The following is a 19,870-nucleotide window of genomic DNA, read 5'->3' on the forward strand; positions in this document are numbered from 1 at the left end:
AAACAATTTTTTCCTTTACACTGGTACATGTGACGATAATCAATTTACCAAATCCTGGAAGTATTCAAGTCGGGCAGTATCTGTAGAGGGAAGTACATGTCAACGCTGTGGATCAAAGACCTTTGATCAGAACTGGAAAGGTTAGAAATAAAACAAATTTTAGGGTAAAGAGGTAAAGGATGACAAGAGCAAAAGGCAAGATATGGGGCTAAGAGACCACGAGTGTTTGAATGAAAATATTGGTAATGGAGATAGCTAATTTAGTGTGAGTGAAAAATACTAATTATCTCAAGGGTTGTTATGAACCCTCCCCAAATAAACAGACGAGAAGAAAGAAAGGCGATACCGTAAATATTGGATACAAGGCAGGATGGCCAATTTGCCGAAATAGTTGAATTCCTAAAGCTTTGTAGATGGTGGGAAACTTGTAGGCTGCGCCTGGTCTGGATACTTCCCACTCTAATACAGTATTAACAAACATCCCGCTGCATTCAAAGCCATGATTATTCTTGTACATCCTTATTATCATTAAAGAGGGAATCACACTGACTTGTCCCCATACCGAAGAGCAGGTGGCAACAGTCTTTGAGTGACGTGGGCGGGGGGCCAATGAGTGCAGCTGGAAGTTCGGGTCGGTTTCCGTGACGTACAGTGACCAATGGGGCGGAGGTGGGACCGGGTGAGGCGCCCGCCCATGCGGTCACGTGAGCAGGCGCTGCAAGATGGCGACGGTGGAGGGCTAAAGTTGGTGTCCGTGAGCGGTTTGTGTGACTGGGCGAGCGGCGGGAGGCGAGGAGCTATCTCCCGGGAAACCTCGCAAGGCTGATTGAAGTCTCGCAGTTGGCTCGGGTAACTGCAGCTTTGTGTTTGTGACGCGGTGTACGGGGGGGGTACCTGTTGGTGGGTTCCTTCGTGTAATGGCGGGGTGGGCCAACCCCCCCGCACTCCGTATTCCCGGCCTCGGCCAGCCCTCTTCACCCTCTTCACCCTTCGGTTTCCTCCACTCCTGCCCCCTCTAGAAAACGTCCAGAAGGCCCGGACAACTTGCCGTGACGTCTGTCGCTGGGCTGGGCATTTCCCCGTCTGTTTGTTTATTACCCACAGAGCGATGTGGGTAAGTTTCGGATCAACTTTTGGCATCCGTTTCCCAACCTTTAAACCTCGTCTGTGGGTCAGTTTTCAAGGGAAGAACCGCCTAAGTCTCTCTCTTAATCTCTCCACCTACCCCTGTTTCCCTGGAGACATTTCTTGACAGTCTTGAGGTCCAAAGCTCATTGATGAAAGCAGTGTTAAATGTCTTTTTGAAATTTCATGAACTTAACAGAATCGTTAGGGCACATGTGGAGCAAGTTTAGCCTGTCATGTTTGTGTCTCCTGTAGAATTGCAAATGATTTCTCTGATTCTCCCTGACCTTTTTTTTTGAGAGCTCTCTCTCATCCAGCATCTACAAACAGTGAGTTCAAGCAACACGGGCAAAATGCTGGAGGAATTCAGTAAGTCAGACAGGATGTATGGAAAGAATGGAGGTTTTGGACAGAAGACCCTTCAGTGTTTATTCCCCCGGCAGCCTTGAGCTCCTCCAGCATTTTGTGTGTGTTGCTCTCAATTTCCAGAATCGGCAGAATCTCTTGGGTTTATGAGTTCCATATCTTAACCATTCTGTTTTTAAAGAGAAGGTTTCCTATAAAAGTTACAATGTGTCCTTTGAGGACACATGCTGGTCTTTGAGGAGCAACCTCCTCCCCCCCCCCCCCCCACTTCAGCCAACCTGTCATGATCTTATGTACTTCCACCAAATCTTGATCTACTATTCTTGAGGAATCTCAGGGTTGTGCACTGCATAATAAATGTACTTTGAATCTTGAATCTTCAAGGAGAACACTTCTGAGTTCTTCAGTCTAACCTTGTAATTAAAACCCTTGTTTTCTTGATTGAGGAAATGCTCTAATTTTGGAGAAATTTTCTGGAGTTGTGTCTAATAAGAAAACTTTTGTGATGTAAGTTGAGGATTCTACCACATACTCTAATGCCAATTTTTATCTGATTATGCTCCTCTGATAGTGTTGGAAAATTATGCTATTGTATCCATAATGCCACTGCACATTGATTATGTATGGTGGATTTATCTTTTAATGTTTCACTAAATAAAAGAACTGGCATGGGAACGTGCTGGTTTTGCATAAAATGTTCTGGGTTGTATGAAGTTATCTAATTTGAGGATAACATAGATATATTTTTTCACAGTATTGTTGTTAGGGTTTATTTTTGTTTTTATGGTGCTTGGAAATGCTTTTTATCCTTTTGATTAGTGGCCAAAGGCAAGAATGATTTTACAAGAATCCACAATAGCAAATAAGGCATTTTAAGAGAAAACCGAAAATATTTGGTGACCCCAATGCTTTAGAATAGTGCATTGGTCTTTATATCTGACTGGAAATATAAACAGAGCTACTAATTAGTACTTTATCTGCAAGACAATGCTTCATTGTATAGTCCAGTTTCTCCAAAGTGCTGTATAAATTAAATTTGATTTTTTTCATGTTCTGACTTACTTTTTAATGATGGTTGTTACTGACTAAGGAGCAACTCTGTTTTTAAATTCATTTTTTTCATTTGTTAGGCTTTTCAATTTTTATTTCCAGGTAAGAACTGTAATCCACAGTTTAAATTGCCATGAAACACTTGATTCCATTTGAGCCAAATGTCTTGAATTTTAAAAATAGTCTATGAAGCATCAACTGTCCACAGTTCATAAACACAAGATTCTGCAAATGCTGGAAATCCAGAGTAACATATACAAAATGCTTGAAGAACTCATCAGGTCAGGCAGCATCTATAGAGAAGAATAAACAGTAAATGTTTCAGGCTGAGACTCTTCATTTGTAAACGTTACTTTGCTGGTTCAAATAACGAAAGCACAGAAAGATTGTTACTTTTCACCCGTTTATTTCTTCGAGCTCAGCCGGTGAGTGAACTTGGACCTGACATCAGGGAGAGTCCCTTTCTCATCTCCCTGGCAGTTCTACAAGTTCACCACCCGATGTCAGAATTGTCAGAAGTTATAAGGCCACTGATACAAAAGAACAATCAGTTTGATAACCATTCCGGTCAAGTCATTGGATTATTGATACAGAGAACAATCAGTTTGATAACTATTCCGGTCAAGTCAAAGAACTATTGATACAAAAGTACAATCAATTTGTTAGACACTCCAGCCACCTTAATTAAAGAAAGGAATGTCCTACCTGGTTTGCTGGAGCCACAACTAAATTACAAAGATAAGAACATCCGTCAAATTTGTGCTTTAATTAAGAAAGGAATGTTCTGTCTAATTTCCATCAGGTACTGCTTTTTGTCAAAATCAAAAGGTGTGAAAAGCCCAAAGACATCTTATGTGGATCTGGGCAAACTTTAACCCTTATCTTGCTCCAAAGAAAGCAGCTGTGAGACATTATTCAAACACACTGCAGTCACAGACATAGTACTGAATCCATTGTTTACAGGAATCTGAGAATCCCCCATTCCCTTCAATTTTATCACATTGGGACTGGAAACGAAGGGGGAATAAGCCACAATAAAAAGATGGGGTGAGGGGAATGAGGACGAGCTGGAAGGTGATGGGTGAAGCCAGCCATATGGTAAAGGTAAAGGGCTGGAGAAGAAGGAGTCTGATAGGAGAAGAGGGTGGACCATGGGAGAAAGGAAGAAGGAGGGGCACCAGAGGTTGGTAAGGAAAAGAGGTATGGGGCCAGAGTGGGGAATAGAAGAAGGGGGAGGGAGTAAAATTACCAGAAGGAGAAATCAATGTTCTTGCCATCAGGTTGGAGACTACCCAGATGGAATATAGGGTGTTGCTCCTCCACTCTGAGTGGCATCATCATGGCAAAAGAGGAATCCATGGACCAAATGTTGGAATGGGAATAAAATGGAGGATTGGAATTAAAATGCCTGGCTGCAGGAAAATTCTGCTTTTGGTGGCTGGAGTGGTGGTGCTCAACAAATTGGATCCCCAACTTGATGTATAGGAGGTTGGATTAACATATTTCAATTGCAACAATTACCTTTAGTATTAATGTTCAGTTGATAGGTTAGTTTAAATTTGAAACTCTTTTACTGATTTGTGTTTATGTTTGGCTTAAACATTTGTCTGCCAACAGTGTTATCTGTGTACATCTGAAAATTTTTTTAAAATGTGCAGATGCTGGTCAGAAACAAAACCAGAAAATGCTGGAAGGACTCAGCAGGTCTGACAACATTTGTGGATAGAGAAATGCCTAACATTGCAGGTTAAAGACATTATCAGAACTGGGAAAGAGAGAGATGTTGGTTTAAAGTTGCAGAAATGGTGTTGGGGATAGAACAAAGGATGTGTCTGTTATGGATTGAGGCCAAGCTGTTGTGAGGATGAGTTATTAATGAAGTCGATTAAAGAGTAATAAATAAGTGTGTGCTGCAAGTAGTAGGTCAGGATGTGTTAATGAGAGAGGAAGAAACTGAGCCAATATATATGGACAAAGGAAGTTACTTATTGGAAGATTCAGTCCAAAAGAATGCAATGTGCCCAGATCCAAAGTGTTTTTATTATCAAATTACATATGCAGTACACAACCCTAAGATTTGTCTTCCCACAGACAGCCACAAAACAAAAAATAGCATAAGAACTTGTCAAAGGTAAACATCAAACACCCAATGTGTGGAAAAAAGAGCAAATCAGCCAAACCACACAAAAAAATAAACATCGAACCGTAGGGTCCTAGAAACATTTTAGGAATGCTCTGTTTAATTCGATTCAGTTGAGTCCAATTCATTCAACTGTGTTGTTGACTGCAGGCCATAGAGCCAATCCCCATCGAAGTGCTTTGATCAAAATCACGCAAAATAAGAGTGAGGTACTATTTCTCCAGTCTGTATTAGGTCTCCCTATTAGTTTGTATTTTGTTTGAAACTCAATTTGAAAATTGAATAATTACCAAAGTTTTCATAACTAGCATCTACATTTCTGATAAGTCCCAAGTAATACAGTAAATATCAGTGTTAGTCTCCTGATATTTCTTGTGCTTGGGGAAGGGACTTGACAATAACTGGGGTGTTGCCTGACTTGCAACCAGCAGATTGTTACTATCCTTCGTTAATGTTTATATTTTTATTACTTTAACATGTTTGTTTTCCCCTGAATTTTATTTGTCAGTAGTTGCCGGGAATACAGATGATTCTGATCCATCTTTTCGTCCGGAGTTTGTAGTCCCACCCTGCACTGCATTTCCTCGGCTAGATAAACCAATCTACCAATAATATGGAGTGCTCCGCCTGCCAAAACAAGCAGGATCTCCCGGTGGCTACCCATTTTAATTCCACTTCCCATTCCAATATGTCCATCCATGGCCTCCACTGTCAGGATAAGGCCACACTTAGGTTGGAGGAACAACACCTTGTATTCCATTTGGGTAGCCTCCAACCTGATGGCATGAACATCGATTTCTCAAACTTCCAGTAGTGCCTCCCACTGCCCCCCCTTCACCATTTCCCATCCCTTTGTCCCTCTGTCATGTTATCTGCTTGCCTACCCATCGCCTCCCTCTGATGCTGCAACCCCCCCTTTATTCTTTCTTCCATGGCCTTCTGTCTCTTTCACCAATCAACTTACTAGCTGTTTGCTTCATCCCTCCCCCTTCAGGTTTCACCTATCACCTGGTGGTTCTCTCTCCCCTCCCCTCACCTCTCAAATCTACTCCTCAGCTTTTTTTTTCTCCAGACCTGCCAAAGTGTTTCAACTCGAATCGTCGACTGTACTTTTTTCCATAGATGCTGCCTGGCCTGCTAGTTCCTCCAGCATTTGTGTGTGTTGCTCAGATTTCCAGCATCTGCAGATTTTTTTTTGTTTGTGATTTAAACCATTCCATCATGTCACTATGTCAGAGAAAAGAAATTAGAGATTTTGCTCAGGTAAGCGTGTTTTGTACTTCAAAATACAGTACTGTGCAAAAGTCTTAACAGATATATAACTAGGGCGCATAAGAATTTGGCACAATACTGTATTTGCAAAGTGGAGCTGAGAGCAGATTTGTAAGTCTTTCAGAAGCAAAGGATGTTAGGAATGGCGAGAGTGGAGCGCTGTGGGAAGGTTGGGGGACAGATGGCAGAGGAGTGCCAGGGGTGAGGGTGGTGCAGATGCAGACACACCCAGCCTGGAGAAACCAGGCAAGGTCATTTGATTCCAAACAATTTGTTTATTGATCTTTACAGAATGCCTCTCTGGTGCTTCCTGCTCCCTTCCCCTTTACTCCAACCATGATTCCCCCCTCCCTGCCCCCTTCCCACTCTCAGTCCACAATAGAGACCTATTATCAGAATTAGGTGTATCATCACTTACATGTCATGAAATTTGATTTTTTTTTGCAGCTGCAGAGCATAAAGTTACTCCAGTACTGTGCAAAAGTCTTAGGCACCCTAGTTTTATATATGTCTGGTCATATTGGAGGTATGTTTTTTTTTTACACAGTTGTAGGTGCATGGAATGCTTTGCCGGGGTGGTGGTGGAGGCAGATACGTTAGGGACATTTTAGAAACTCTTAGGTAGATACATGGATGATAGAAAACTGGAGGGCTAGGTAGGAGGAAAGGGTTAGATTGATCTTAGAATAGGCTAAATGTTTGGTGCAACATGGTGGAACAAAGGACCTGTACTGTGCTGTTTTATATTCTGAGGTACAAAGCTCCAAAATGTGAATTTTGAGAGATGTGACTACTGTGTAAAGCCTTATTTATACGTGTGTATGGGCTACACTGTAGGCCTGATTTATACTTCCGCGTAGCCCTACGCCATAGCGAGCATGCATAGTTGTGTCTGCGTCGCTCTGCAATTCACCACCAAAATGCTAGTTGGCGGTGGGGTTTCTATGCCACTGTTGAGTTTCTTCGTGAGAGACATGGACAAGGAAATGTATTTCAAATATTTTCGGATGTCAGCAGGTAGATTTGACAATTTGGTTCGTCGTCTCCCACCATTTATTTCGCATCAGTGTACAGACGTGGAGAAAAGCAACTGGAAATGCATAGGAGGAAATGCGATGCTACCAACCAGACCAATCACACATGTTGCGGTCTGCGTCGCGGCAACGCATCAGTTACTTTTTTGGGGAGGTGCATGTCGCCCTGTGGCGTAGGGTACGCTGTGCCTACGGCGTACATTTGACGCAGAAGTATAAATCAGGCTTAAGGGATATGCTGGTGCAGTAGGTGATTAACATGCGATTAATGTGGATAAATGTGAGGTTATCCACTTTGATGGCAAGAACCGGAAAACAGATTATTATCTAAATGGTGGCTTATTAGGAAAAGGGGAGGTGAAACGAGACCTGGGTGTCATTATACACCAGTCATTGAAAGTGGGCATGCAGGTACAGCAGGCGGTGAAAAAGGCGAATGGTATGCTGGCATTCATAGCACGAGGATTCGAGTACAGGAGCAGGGAGGTACTACTGCAGTTGTACAAGGCCTTGGTGAGACCACACCTGGAGTATTGTGTGCAGTTTTGGTCCCCTAATCTGAGGAAAGACAATCTTGCCATAGAGGGAGTACAAAGAAGGTTCACCAGATTGATTCCTGGGATGGCAGGACTTTCATATGATGAAAGACTGGATCGACTAGGCTTATACTCTCTGGAATTTAGAAGATTGAGGGGGGATCTTATTGAAACGTATAAAATTCTAAAGGGATTAGACAGGCTAGATGCAGGAAGATTGTTCCCGATGTTGGGGAAGTCCAGAACAAAGGGTCACAGTTTAAGGATAAAGGGGAAACCTTTTAGGACCGAGATGAGGAAAAACTTCTTCACACAGAGAGTGGTGAATCTATGGAATTCTCTGCTACAGGAAACAGTTGAGGCCAGTTCATTGGCTATATTTAAGAGGGAGTTTGATATGGCCCTTGTGGCTAAAGGGATCGGGGGTATGGAGAGAAGGCAGGTACAGGGTTCTGAGTTGGATGATCAGCCATGATCATACTGAATGGCAGTGCAGGCTCATAGGGCCAAATGGCCTATTCCTGCACCTATCTTCTATGTTTCTAACAGGTCTGCAGTATTGAGTTCAAATCCAACTCTTCAGCTGATCAATTTAAAGGAATTAAATGAATCCTGAATTGAAATAATAGTTTCAGTAATGGTAAGATAGTAAAACTAACAAAAGAACATCAAGTTGAACATGTTGTAAGGAATAAAATTATTTGCCACCCTTACCTGATCTGGCATGTATGTGACTCCCAATCTGTCTCGCATCCTGTGAACTGAAGGAAAAATATCAAAACCTGTGAAATCAGAATCTTTAGAGGTTGGAGTTATACAGCATAGGCCTTTCTGTCAACCATTAGGTCCATCACACTTGCAATTGCAATTACAAAGAGCGTGGCAGTGTTTCTACTTCCTTGGAGTTTGAGGAGATTCGGCAGGACATCTAGAACTTTGACAAACTTCTATGGATGCGTGGTGAAGAGTGTATTAACTGGCTGCACCACAGCTTTGTATGGAAACACCAGTACCTTTGAACGGAAAATCCTACTATCGATCGTAGGTAAAGCCCTCCCAACCATTGAGTGCATGTACATGAAACACTGTCGCAGGAAAGCAGCAACCATCATCCGAAATCCTCACCACCCAGGCCATGCTTTTTTCTCGCTGCTGCCATCAGGTATAAGGTACAAGAGCCTCAAGACTTGCACCACCAGTTTCGAGAACAGTTGCTACACCTCAACCATCAGGCTCTTGATCAAGAGGGGATAACTGCACTCATTTGCCCATCCATTGAGATGATCTCTCTTTATGGACTCTTTATCTTGTTATCTCATGTTATTGATATTTATTAATATTTATATTTGCACTTGTTGTCTTCTGCACTCTGGTTGATCTTTCATTGATCCTGTTATAGTTATGATTCTATTGACTCACTGTGTATGCCCGCAGGAACATGAATCTCAGGGTTGTACATGGTGACATTTATGTTCTTTGATCATAAAAATTTGCTTTGAACCATGCATTAATTCCATATTCCACTATTTCTTGCACATTCAAGTACCTATCTGGCTATCTTTTTAAGTTTTACTGTTTCTGCCTCCACCACCTGCTCTGGCGGCTCACTGCAGATACCATCTGTTGTTCCCTTCCATGCCTTGTGGCGTATCAGGCAGCAACCTTCTGTTTCTTTAGCATTTGTCTGTTTTTTACAAGGCTAAGTTGTTAGCTTGATGCACAACCCAGCACAGGTGGACAGGGTGCAAGGAGCTGGATGGATTCGAACCCGGGACCACTCACCTCGAAGTCTGGTGCAGATACCACTACACCGGCAGGATAAAACTAACCTCGGTGAAAAACTTACCACTCAGATTTCCTTTCCTTCCCTCCACCCCATTCTTGAATAGATATTCTCTGGCTTTAGACACCCAACCATTGGAAAACTATCTACCTTATCTATGCCTTTCATATACATCTGTCTTGTCTTCTCAGCTGGCTTCTTTTTCTCCAGGGGAAACATACCCAGCCTATGCAATCCTTCCTCATAAATTTATTAATTTTTTGTAGTTCCAAAAAGATTACATCCTTGGAATGTGCTTCAAGTATCTTGTTCTTTGTATTATATTGGTGTTTTGAGGGTAACTGGGTGGACAAAGAGAAGTCAGGTTCCTGATGAAGGGTCTCAGCCCAAAGCATCGACTGTTTACTTCCCTTCCTAGATTCTGCTCGACTTACTGAGTCCCTTCAGCATTTTGTGTGTTGCTCAAGGTTTCCAGCATGTGCAGAATCTGTTGTGAATATGTAAGTGATCTGGGTTTGCATCAGGCAGTGATACTATAGTGCAGTATACAGTGTTTAATGTATTATCCTGGTGTAAGAGTCTACTTGGGTTGGCAGCTCCTTCTAGAGCAGTTCCATTCCCCCACTCTATTTCCTGAGGAGACAGGTCCTTTACCATCTGCCGGACGATGCTGAGGATGTTCTACGAGTCTGTGGTGGCCAGTACGATCATGTTTGCTGTTGTGTGCTGGGGCAGCAGGCTGAGAGTAGCAGATACTAACAGAATCAATATACTCATTCGTAAGGCCAGTGATGTTATGGGGATGGAACTGGACTCTCTGACGGTGGTGTCAGAAAAGAGGATGCTGTCCCAGTTGCATGCCATCTTGGACAGTGTCTCCCATCCACTACATAATGTACTGGGTGGGCACAGGAGTACATTCAGCCAGAGACTCATTCCTCCGAGATGCAACACAGAGTGTCATAGGAGGTCATTCCTGCCTGTGACCATCAAACTTTACAACTCCTCCCTTGGAGAGTCAGGCACCCTGAGCCAATAGGCTGGTCCTGGACTTATTTCCTGGCATAATTTACATATTACTATTTTACTATTTATGGTTTTATTACTATTTAATTATTTATGGTGCAACTGTAACGAAAACCAGTTTCCCCCGGGATCAATAAAGTATGACTATGACTATACTCTTAGTTTTTTTTCCTCCATTTTCTTTTCTTTTTTGTTTCTGAAAGCCTTGTTTGGCTCTTTGGACTATTTTGAAAAGCAGTGAGGTCCAGATTATAATCAATCTGTGGATAATCTGTTTCATGTTTTTCCTCTTGGTTCCATGCAAATCATGTTGAAAACAGATTAAATTGAGTGGCTCTGCTGTTCAAAATTCAAAATAAATTTATTATCAAAGTACATGTATGTCACCATATACGACCCTGAGACTAATTTTCTTGCAGGCATTCATCGTAAATCCAATAACCATTACCGAATCATTTAAAAACCACACTAATTGGGTGCACAGCCAGTGTACAAAAGACAAACCGTGCAAATATAAAAAGAAAGAAGAAATAATAAATAAGCAATAAATATTGAGAATATGAGATGAAGAGTCCTTGAAAGTGGGTCCATGGGAACATTTCAGTGATGGGGCAATTGAAGTTATCCCCTTTGGTTCAAGAGCCTGATGGCTGAGGGGTAATAACTGTTCTTGAACCTGGTGATGAGGGACTTGAGGCTCCCGTACCTCCTTCGTGATGGCAGCAGCGAGAAGGGAGCATGGCCTGGGTGGTGGGAGTCCCTGCTGCTTTCCTGCGGCAATGCTCAGTGTAGATGTGCTCAATGATGGGAAGGACGTTACCCATGATGAACTGGGCTACATCAAGTGCTTTTTGTAGGATTTTCCATTCAAGGGCATTGGTGTTTCTAAAGAGGTCACAGTAGGTGCAGGACATAAACATTGAAAGTTTACAAAGCAGAAACAAGCCACTAGGATTCACTGTGTTCATACTGATTGGGGGAAACTGGTTGCCCTTGTATTTGACATCCCTTCGAGTACACAACAGTCATGTGTTAATTGTGCTGATAGTTTCAAGCAGAGAGTTCTAGATTTCTATGAGAAGAAATGTTTTCATGTCTTTATCTGATCGTTCTGTTAATAACTTTAAATCTATCTATCCCACCCGTCCCCCACGGGCTTCTGTTTAGGCTGTTTGTAATTCTATTCATCCCAGCTGCATCTCCTCTGCTTCAAAGGTGTGGAGGGATTGGGGAGAGGGGTACCTTATCCAATCTCACAGCTGCAATTTTCCACTTTCATCAATCTCCTTTGCTCCCTTTCTAGTATAATCACATCTCTCCTGGTGACCAGATGTATACGAAATACTTAAGTTGTCTTCCAACAAAACATGTTCAATTTTGGGGCGAAAACTCCCAGCTCTTTTTACTGAGATACAGCACAGAATAGAATAGGCCCTTCAGGCCCTGCCACCCAGCAATCTCCTGATTTCATCCTAATCTAATCACGAGACTGCCCACCCTCCCCCTCCCCCCCTTGAAAACAGAAAAAAAGAGACATTATAGGAAGAAATTAACCTGTTTCTGCAGATAAGCTTGAAGAAGCTGCTCTCTAGTGCCCCAAATTCTTTAAATTCCACAACCACTTTTCTGCCCAACTGACGAAGCCGTCTAATTCCTCAGAAGTCAAAATCTTTCCTAATACCAGGCAACCATGGTAATATTTGTATCATCAGTAAATATCTTTATGACTCGCCTTCTATACATATGTGATATATATAACAAAAGCCAGATATCAGTTACTGAGCTTTATGGAGCCCCAATGGTATAACTGAGCCATATTAGACCCTGCAACATTTTTCACCCAAATTAGTGGCTTATCGACTTCTGAAAATGCTGAACCTCTTAATGCTTTTCTCCTTTACCTTGTTTATTTCATCCAATATTTTGCGCACTTCCTCCCTAACTATGGTGTTGGCTTCATCCCTCTCTGTTGTAAATCCAGCTACAGTGTATTCACTAGGAACAACAACTACCTTCATAGTGTAGATGACCTTTCAGGTGCCAAATATACTCTATTGTTTGTTATTCTCCAATCCTTTTATATTCTTGAAACAACTGGGTTTTTTATTTTGTGAAAATTATATGGTTAATTTTACCAAGTTGGCCTTCATGGACCTCAGCTCTAATCCTTGTATCTATTTCCAAGAAAGACAAGTCAACGATAATTCCCCCCTTCCCCCTCCACCCCCACCATGTCTTTGCTTGTTAATAGGCATTCAGTACTCGTTATCAAGTTCGAGTTTGTTGTCATACAACCGCATTCATGTATATAGCCAAATGAAACAGTGTTCCTCTCCGCAGTCCTCACAATTGTTTGTAGGGTCTTGTGGTCAGATGCCTTACAATTCCCATACCTGATGGTAATGCAGCTGGTCAGAACTCTCAATGGTGCTCCTATTAAAAATTGGTTTGAATGCAGGGGTTGTGTCTTGCTCACCTCAATCTTCTCAGGAAGTGGAGATGCTGCTGTGCTTGACTAAAGAGTTAGTGTTGAGAGACCAGATGGGCTCGTCTGCTATGTGTATTCCCAGAAATTTGGTGCTCCTAGCTCTGTCCATGGAGAAACCATTTATGTATAGTGAGGAGTGGTCAACCTCCATCTTTATAAAGTCCATAATCATCACTTTGGTTTTGTCTACGATGAGACTCAAGTTATTGTGCTTGCACCATTCTGCTAACTGCTCTACCTCCTCTATGTATACTGTCAGCCTCTCAGTGAATAACTAATACAGTATCTAACAACACGCTGGAGGAACTCAGCAGGTCGGGCAGCATCCGTGGAAACGATCAGTCGACGTTTCGGGCCAGAACCCTTCGTCAGGACTGCAGGGGGAAGGGGCAGAGGCCCTATAAAGAAGGTGGGGGGAGGGTGGGAAGGAGAAGGCTGGTAGGTTCCAGGAGAAAAACCAGTAAGGGGAAAGATAAAGGGGTGGAGGAAGGAAAAGGGAAGAAAGAATAGGGGAAAACACAATGGGTAGTAGAAGGAGGCGGAACCAAGAGGGAGGAGGTAGGCAGCTGGGGCAGGGGGCAGAGTGACATAGGGATAGGGGAAGGGAGGGGGAGGGAATTACCGGAAGTTGGAGAATTCTATGTTCATACCAAGGGGCTGGAGACTACCTAGACGGTATATGAGGTGTTGTTCCGCCTCCTTCTACTACCCATTGTGTTTTCCCCTATTCTTTCTTCACCTTTCCTGCCTATCACCTCCTTTCCCCCACCCCTTTATCTTTCCCCTTACTGGTTTTTCTCCTGGAACCTACCAACCTTCTCCTTCCCACCCTCCCCCCACCTTCTTTATAGGGCCTCTGCCCCTTCCCCCTACAGTCCTGATGAAGGGTTCCGGCCCGAAACGTCGACCGATCTTTTCCACTGATGCTGCCCGACCTGCTGAGTTCCTCCAGCGTGTTGTGAGTGTTACTTTGACCCCAGCATCTGCAGATTATTTTGTCTTTACAGTATCCAACATGTACTTCGTACAAAGGTTTTTGGGTGCCCAATTTCAAATGAGTTAGTAATTATAATCCATAGTCACTTAACCAAAATCATATGAATTCATGAATACTGCATAGAAGTAACTGGTATTTACGCACCTACCACCCCACCAGCCTCCATGTCCAACATATAATTCTCCGTAACTTCCGCCATCTCCAACGGGATCCCACCACCAAGCACATTTTTTCCTCCCCCCCCCCCCCCGGCTTTCCGCAGGGATTGCTCCTACGCGACTCCCTTGTCCATTCGTCCCCGCCCCCATCCCTTCCCACCGATCTCTCTCCTGGCACTTATCCTTGTAAGCGGAATAAGTACTACACCTGCCCTTACACTTCCACCCTCACCACCATTCAGGGCCCCAGACTGTCCTTCCAGGTGAGGCGACACTTCACCTGTGAGTCTGCTGGTGTGATATACTGTGTCCAGTGCTCCCGGTGCGACCTTCTATATATTGGTGAGACCCGACGCAGATTAGGAGACCACTTCGCTGAACACCTACACTCTGTCCGCCAGAGGAAGCAGGATCTCCCAGTGGTCACACATTTTAATTCCACCTCCCATTCCCATTCCGATATGTCAATCCGTAGCCTCCTCTACTGTCGAGATGAAGCCACTCTCAGGTTGGAAGAACAACACCTTATATTCCGTCTGGGTAGCCTCCAACCTGATGGCATGATAATTGATTTCTTTAACTTCTGTTAATGCCCCTCCTCCCCTTCTTACCCCACCCCTAATTTTATTTATTTATTTGTTTATTCTCTCCTTCCCTCTCACAATAACTGCTTGCCTGTTCTCCATCTTCCTCTAGTATTCTCCTCCCCCTTTCGTTCTTCCAAGGCCGTCTGTCCCGTGATACTCACCCTTCTCCAGCCTTGTATCCCTTTTGCCAATCAGCTTCCCAGCTCTTGGCTCCATCCCTCCCCCTCCTGTCTTCTCCTATCATCTCGGGTCTCCCCCTCCCCCTCCCACTTTCAAATCTCTTACTGTCTCTTTTTTCAGTTAGTCCTGACTAAGGGCCTTGACCCGAAACATCGACTGTACTTCTTCCTATAGATACTGCCTGGCCTACTGCGTTCCACCAGCATTTTGTGTGTGTTGCTGGAATTTCCAGCATTTGGAGATTTTCTCGTGTTTGCGTTTACCCATGATGGACTGGGCCGTATCCATTACTTTTTGTCAGATTTTTCCATTCAAGGGCTTTGGGGTTTTCATACCAGGCTGTGATGTAACCAGTCTCTACCTCACATCTATAGAAGTTTGTCAAAGTTTTAAATGTGTCATGCTGAATCTTCACAAGTTTCTAAAAAGTAGAAGCATTGTTGTGCTTTCTTCGTAATGGCACTTGGGTGCTGGACACAGGACAGATCTTTTGAAGTGATAATACTGAGGAATTTAAAGTTGCTGACCCTCTCCACCTCTGATCCCTCAATGAGGATTGGCTCATGGACTTCTAGTTTCCCTCTCCTGAAGTCAATAATCAGCTCCTTGGTCTTGCTGACATTGGGTGAGAGGTTGTTGTTGTTTTCAATTCCCACTACTGTCTATAAGGAACTTGTACATGCAGCCATTGATCGCGTGCATTTCCTCCTGGTGCTCTGGTTTCCTGCATGTTCCATACATGTACGGAATAGTAAGTTGTGAGTATGCTACGTTGGTGACAGAAACACGGTGATGCTTGCGGGCTGCCGGCAGCACATCTCAGACTGTGTTGGTCATTGATGCAAACAATGCATTTAACTGTGTGTTTCAATGCACATGAGACAAAAAAACTAATCTTTGTTATTTCAGGTTCGGGTTTAATGCCACCGGCATATGTTGTGGAATTTGTTGTCTTTGCAGTAGCAGTACAATGCAATACATAACAATAGGAAAAAACTGAATTACAGTAAATCTGTAGATATTAAATACATAAGTGGTGCAAAAATAAAAATAAATAAGTAGTGAGGTAGTGCCTATGGGTACAGTATCCATTCAGAGATCGGATGCCAAAGAGGAAGAAGCTGTTTCTGATCATTGGGTGTGTGCCTTCAGGCTTCTGTACCTCCTACCTGATGGTGGCAATGAGAATAGGGCATTTCCAGGGTGATGCCATCTTTACTAATAACTTCATCTTTATTCAGAACTGGTGGTGATCTGCAGCTCTCTATCTGAAAGGGAGGCTGAATGAGAAATCCTCCAACATGTTCTTGAAAAAACTTGTGAAAAGTTGTGACTTGCAGGGCTAAGGACCAAGAACTCGGAGATGGCATTAACCTGAGGTAAAATTCCAGTCACAAGCTAATCGCTGTCTTTGCTGACATAAAATATTACTAAAATCCGAGGCCTGAGACTGATCTTTAAGAATTTCTACTAGTTGCATCTTATCATTCTGAAAAAATCCATTTATTCATGCTCTCTGTTCTACTATTTAAGAGTCCTACATCATACTAGGATACAAGTCTAATTCCCTTGAGCCCTCATCTTATGAGATGTATTGGACAACTGAATCTCTTGCAGTGCACTATTTATATATTTTTTTACTTCTGGACAGTCAAAGATATCAAACAAGTTAGGAAAATACAAAATTCTACATAAGTTGATGGAATATTTTAATGAAATATAGAAAAGGTTTGACCATAAATGGTTTAGACAGAGTAAATAGTCTATTTGCAAATATGTCAAGGATGGAGGGTGCAAATATTGGGTAGAAGATAGTTGCGGGTGGGAAGGATCCATGGGTGGCTTGTCTGACTTTAATAGAAACTGCTCAGTGGCGCCCCCTTCAAGTGGTGCCCAGGGCACATGCCATACCTTAGATATGCCACTGGTGTTACGTATGGTCAGTACTGAGGTATGGATCAGAGTGTATTTTGTGTCTTGTGCTCTACAGGTTCCACGACGCTTGCAGAGACTGCCTTCTTGACCGTTGGACCTTCCATTGGTCTCGTCCACTCAATCCGCCGGAGTCTGTCTTCACATTCTGGGATAGACAACTCCCTATCTCACCGAGGGTTTGAGACCCATCGGCTACCCTCACCTGGTTTAGCCGGCTTGTCGAAGCTGTTGCCTGGGGTGTGGCCGCTGTCACATGCAAGCAGCTACGAGGAGCCACAGGTTAGAGTTGAGTGCCAGGTGGGGACCGAAGGTGGACTAACAGCCTTGAAAAGGATGCGACGTGTTCCCCCACCAGAGATGCTACCCCTCCCTGACACCCCATACACCCCTGTCCATTCATCTGCACTGAAGATGCTAGGGCTCTCACCCGCAAGCAGCATGACTGGTTTGATGAGAATGATGAGGAGATACTGGCTCTACTTGTTGAAAAGCAGCGCCTTCATCGTGCCCTTGAGAATGACCCATCATCAGCTGCCAAGAAAAACGCCTTTACCAGTGCTCACAGGATAGTCCAGAATAAACTGCGTAAAATGCAAGATGCCTGGCTGAGCGCCAAGGCAGATGAAATACAGGGATACGCTGACAGAAACGACTTGAAACGATTCTATGAAGCCCTCAACACTCTCTGTGGACCTCAGTCTCTCGGGAGTTCCCCCCTCCTGAGTATAGATGGTACAACTCTCAATACAGAGAAGGCGCAGATCCTGCAGAGATGGGCTGAACACTTTGAAGCAGTCCTGAACAGATCGTCATCTATTAACGATGAGGCAATAGACAGGATTCCCCAGGTCAACATCAACAGCGCAATGGATGACCCACCGGTAGTAGCCAAAGTCACGGAAGCTGTCAGCCAGCTATCTAGTGGCAAAGCCCCAGGGCAGGCGCCATACCTGCACAGATCTACAAAGCTGGTGGTCCTGTACTTATAGAGAAGCCCACCGAGTTGTTCCAGTCTTTCTGGAAGCAAGGATCCATTCCTCAGGAACTTAAAGATGCATCCATCGTATACCTCTACAAGAGGAAGGACAATCGACAAGTATGCGAGAACCACCAAGGAATCTCCCTGCTCTCCATCGCAGGAAAGACCCTTGCAAGAGTCCTGCTAAATCGTCTGGTCACTCCTCTGGAGCTGAGCCTACTGCCAGAGTCACAGTGTGGTTTTCGCAAAGGTCGTGGGACTATTGACATGATTTTTGCCGCACACCAACTCCAGGAGAAGTGTCAGGAGCAGAATCGCGAACTCTACACAACTTTTGTTGACCTCATGAAAGCCTTTGACACTGTCTGCCGACAAGGCCTGAGGAGGATCATGTCAAAGTTCAGCTGCCCTGCCGAATTCATTCAGATGGTATGCCATTTCCGTGATGGCACGATAGCCAGAGTGCTGGGTGGCGGAGAATCCTCTGAGGCCTTCCCAGTCACCAATGGCGTCAAACACGGCTGTGTGCTTGCACCCACACTGTTCAGCATGATGTTTTCTGCCATGCTGAATGTTGTCTTCTAGGACAGTGATGCTGGAATCAGCCTCAAGTACAGAGTGGATGGGAAGCTCTTCAACCTGAGGAGACTTCAAGCTATTACCAAAGTGAAGGAGACTGTTCTGAGAGACTTCCTCTTTGCCGATGACTGCGCCCTGTGTGCTGGCTCGGAGCCAGAGATGCAAGTCAATATGGACAAATTCTCCACGGCTTGTGACAACTCTAGACTCATCATCAACACCAAAACAACCGAAATCATGCACCAGCCTGCCCCTCATGCACTGTACACAGAACCGGAAATCACAATCAAAGGACAGAAACTACAGGCAGTTGACCTTGGCAGCACCCTCTCCCGAGCAGTGACTATCTTTACAGAAGTTAACTGCAGAATAGCAAAGGCAAGTTCTGCTTTCGGTAGACTGCTCCCCACTGTATGGGAACACCGAGGAATCAGCCCAGCAACAAAACTGAAGGTCTACAGAGCCGTGGTACTCAGTACCTTCCTATATGCCTGTGAAACGTGGACTGTGTATTGAAGGCATGCAAGACAGCTCAACCATTTCCACATGACTTGTCTTCGCAGAATATTAGGCATCAGATGGCAAGACTAGGTACCAGGCACTGAAGTTCTGTCTAGAGCAAGACTACTATCAGTCTACACACTCCTGATGAGAGCACAGACCCAGTGGGCAGGTCATGTCATCCGCATGCCGGGCGAGCGCATACCCAAGCAGCTCCTTTTTGGGGAACTCTGCTGGAAGACATTTGCGTGGAGGGCAAAAGAAACATTACAAAGACACACTAAAGGCCTCCCTGAAGTCGCTTGACATAGACACGACCACCTGGGAAACACTGGCACAAAACCGCCCTACCTGGCGCGGCCTTAGCCACAAAGGCTGTCAAGCTTACGAGGCAAGGCACATTGCTGAAGCACAACATAAGCGAGAGTTGCCCAAGTCCAGAGCCACCAGTGCAAGAACTGCAGTGCCTACACATGTCTGTCCAACATGTGTCAGGACATTTTGTGCCCGAATTGGCCTGACCAGTCATCTTTGGACACACCGCATCCAGTCTCAAAGTGACTAATAGTGTCGAGGTCTTCATCGACAATGACGATGGACGAACAACAAGGATCAGAAACATGGACCCTGAAGAAGGATGACATGAAACGAATTAATGCTTTTGAAATGTGGTGCTATCGACAAATGTTGAAGATCAGCTGGGTAGAGAAAGTTTAAAATGAGGGGGTTTTGTCCGAAGTTGATAGACCATGGATACTGCTGGAGAAGATCATAAAATTAAAAGTTGCTTACTGTGGACACGTTACGCGGAGACATAACATCTTGTCGGACTTGCTATTTGGAAAAGTGGAAGGAAAGAAAGGAAGAGGAAGGTAAAGAACAATGTGGCTGGATAACATCAAGGATTGGACCAAGCTGGACAAGACTAGGGATGTTGTGGACAAGTGTCAGGACAGAGCGACATGGAGGGAAATCGTCCGCCAATTGGAAATTGATTATGAAGCCATTTTACCAGAGAACATGCTTGTTGGACTGGCAGCATGTTGGGAGTGTTACCTTAAGTAAAAGGGCTGATATAAGTAAACTGTAAAATTGTTTTTATTAATGATTTATTGTCACCTTAGGTTTAAGGAC

General features: G+C 44.0%; 1 protein-coding gene across 1 annotated transcript in view; it reads left to right on the plus strand.

Moving 5' to 3' along the window:
• The first annotated feature begins 692 nt into the window (after positions 1-692).
• LOC134342679 (E3 ubiquitin-protein ligase Itchy-like) overlaps positions 693-19,870 on the plus strand; it is a 135,398-nt gene continuing 116,220 nt past the window's right edge. Inside the window, exon 1 of the mRNA XM_063041088.1 lies at positions 693-849. The gene's annotated coding sequence lies outside the window, so the exon portion shown is untranslated. The remainder of the gene's footprint in view (positions 850-19,870) is intronic.

This window comes from Mobula hypostoma, chromosome 2, assembly GCF_963921235.1.
Source record: "Mobula hypostoma chromosome 2, sMobHyp1.1, whole genome shotgun sequence".
NCBI classification, from domain to species: domain Eukaryota; kingdom Metazoa; phylum Chordata; class Chondrichthyes; order Myliobatiformes; family Myliobatidae; genus Mobula; species Mobula hypostoma.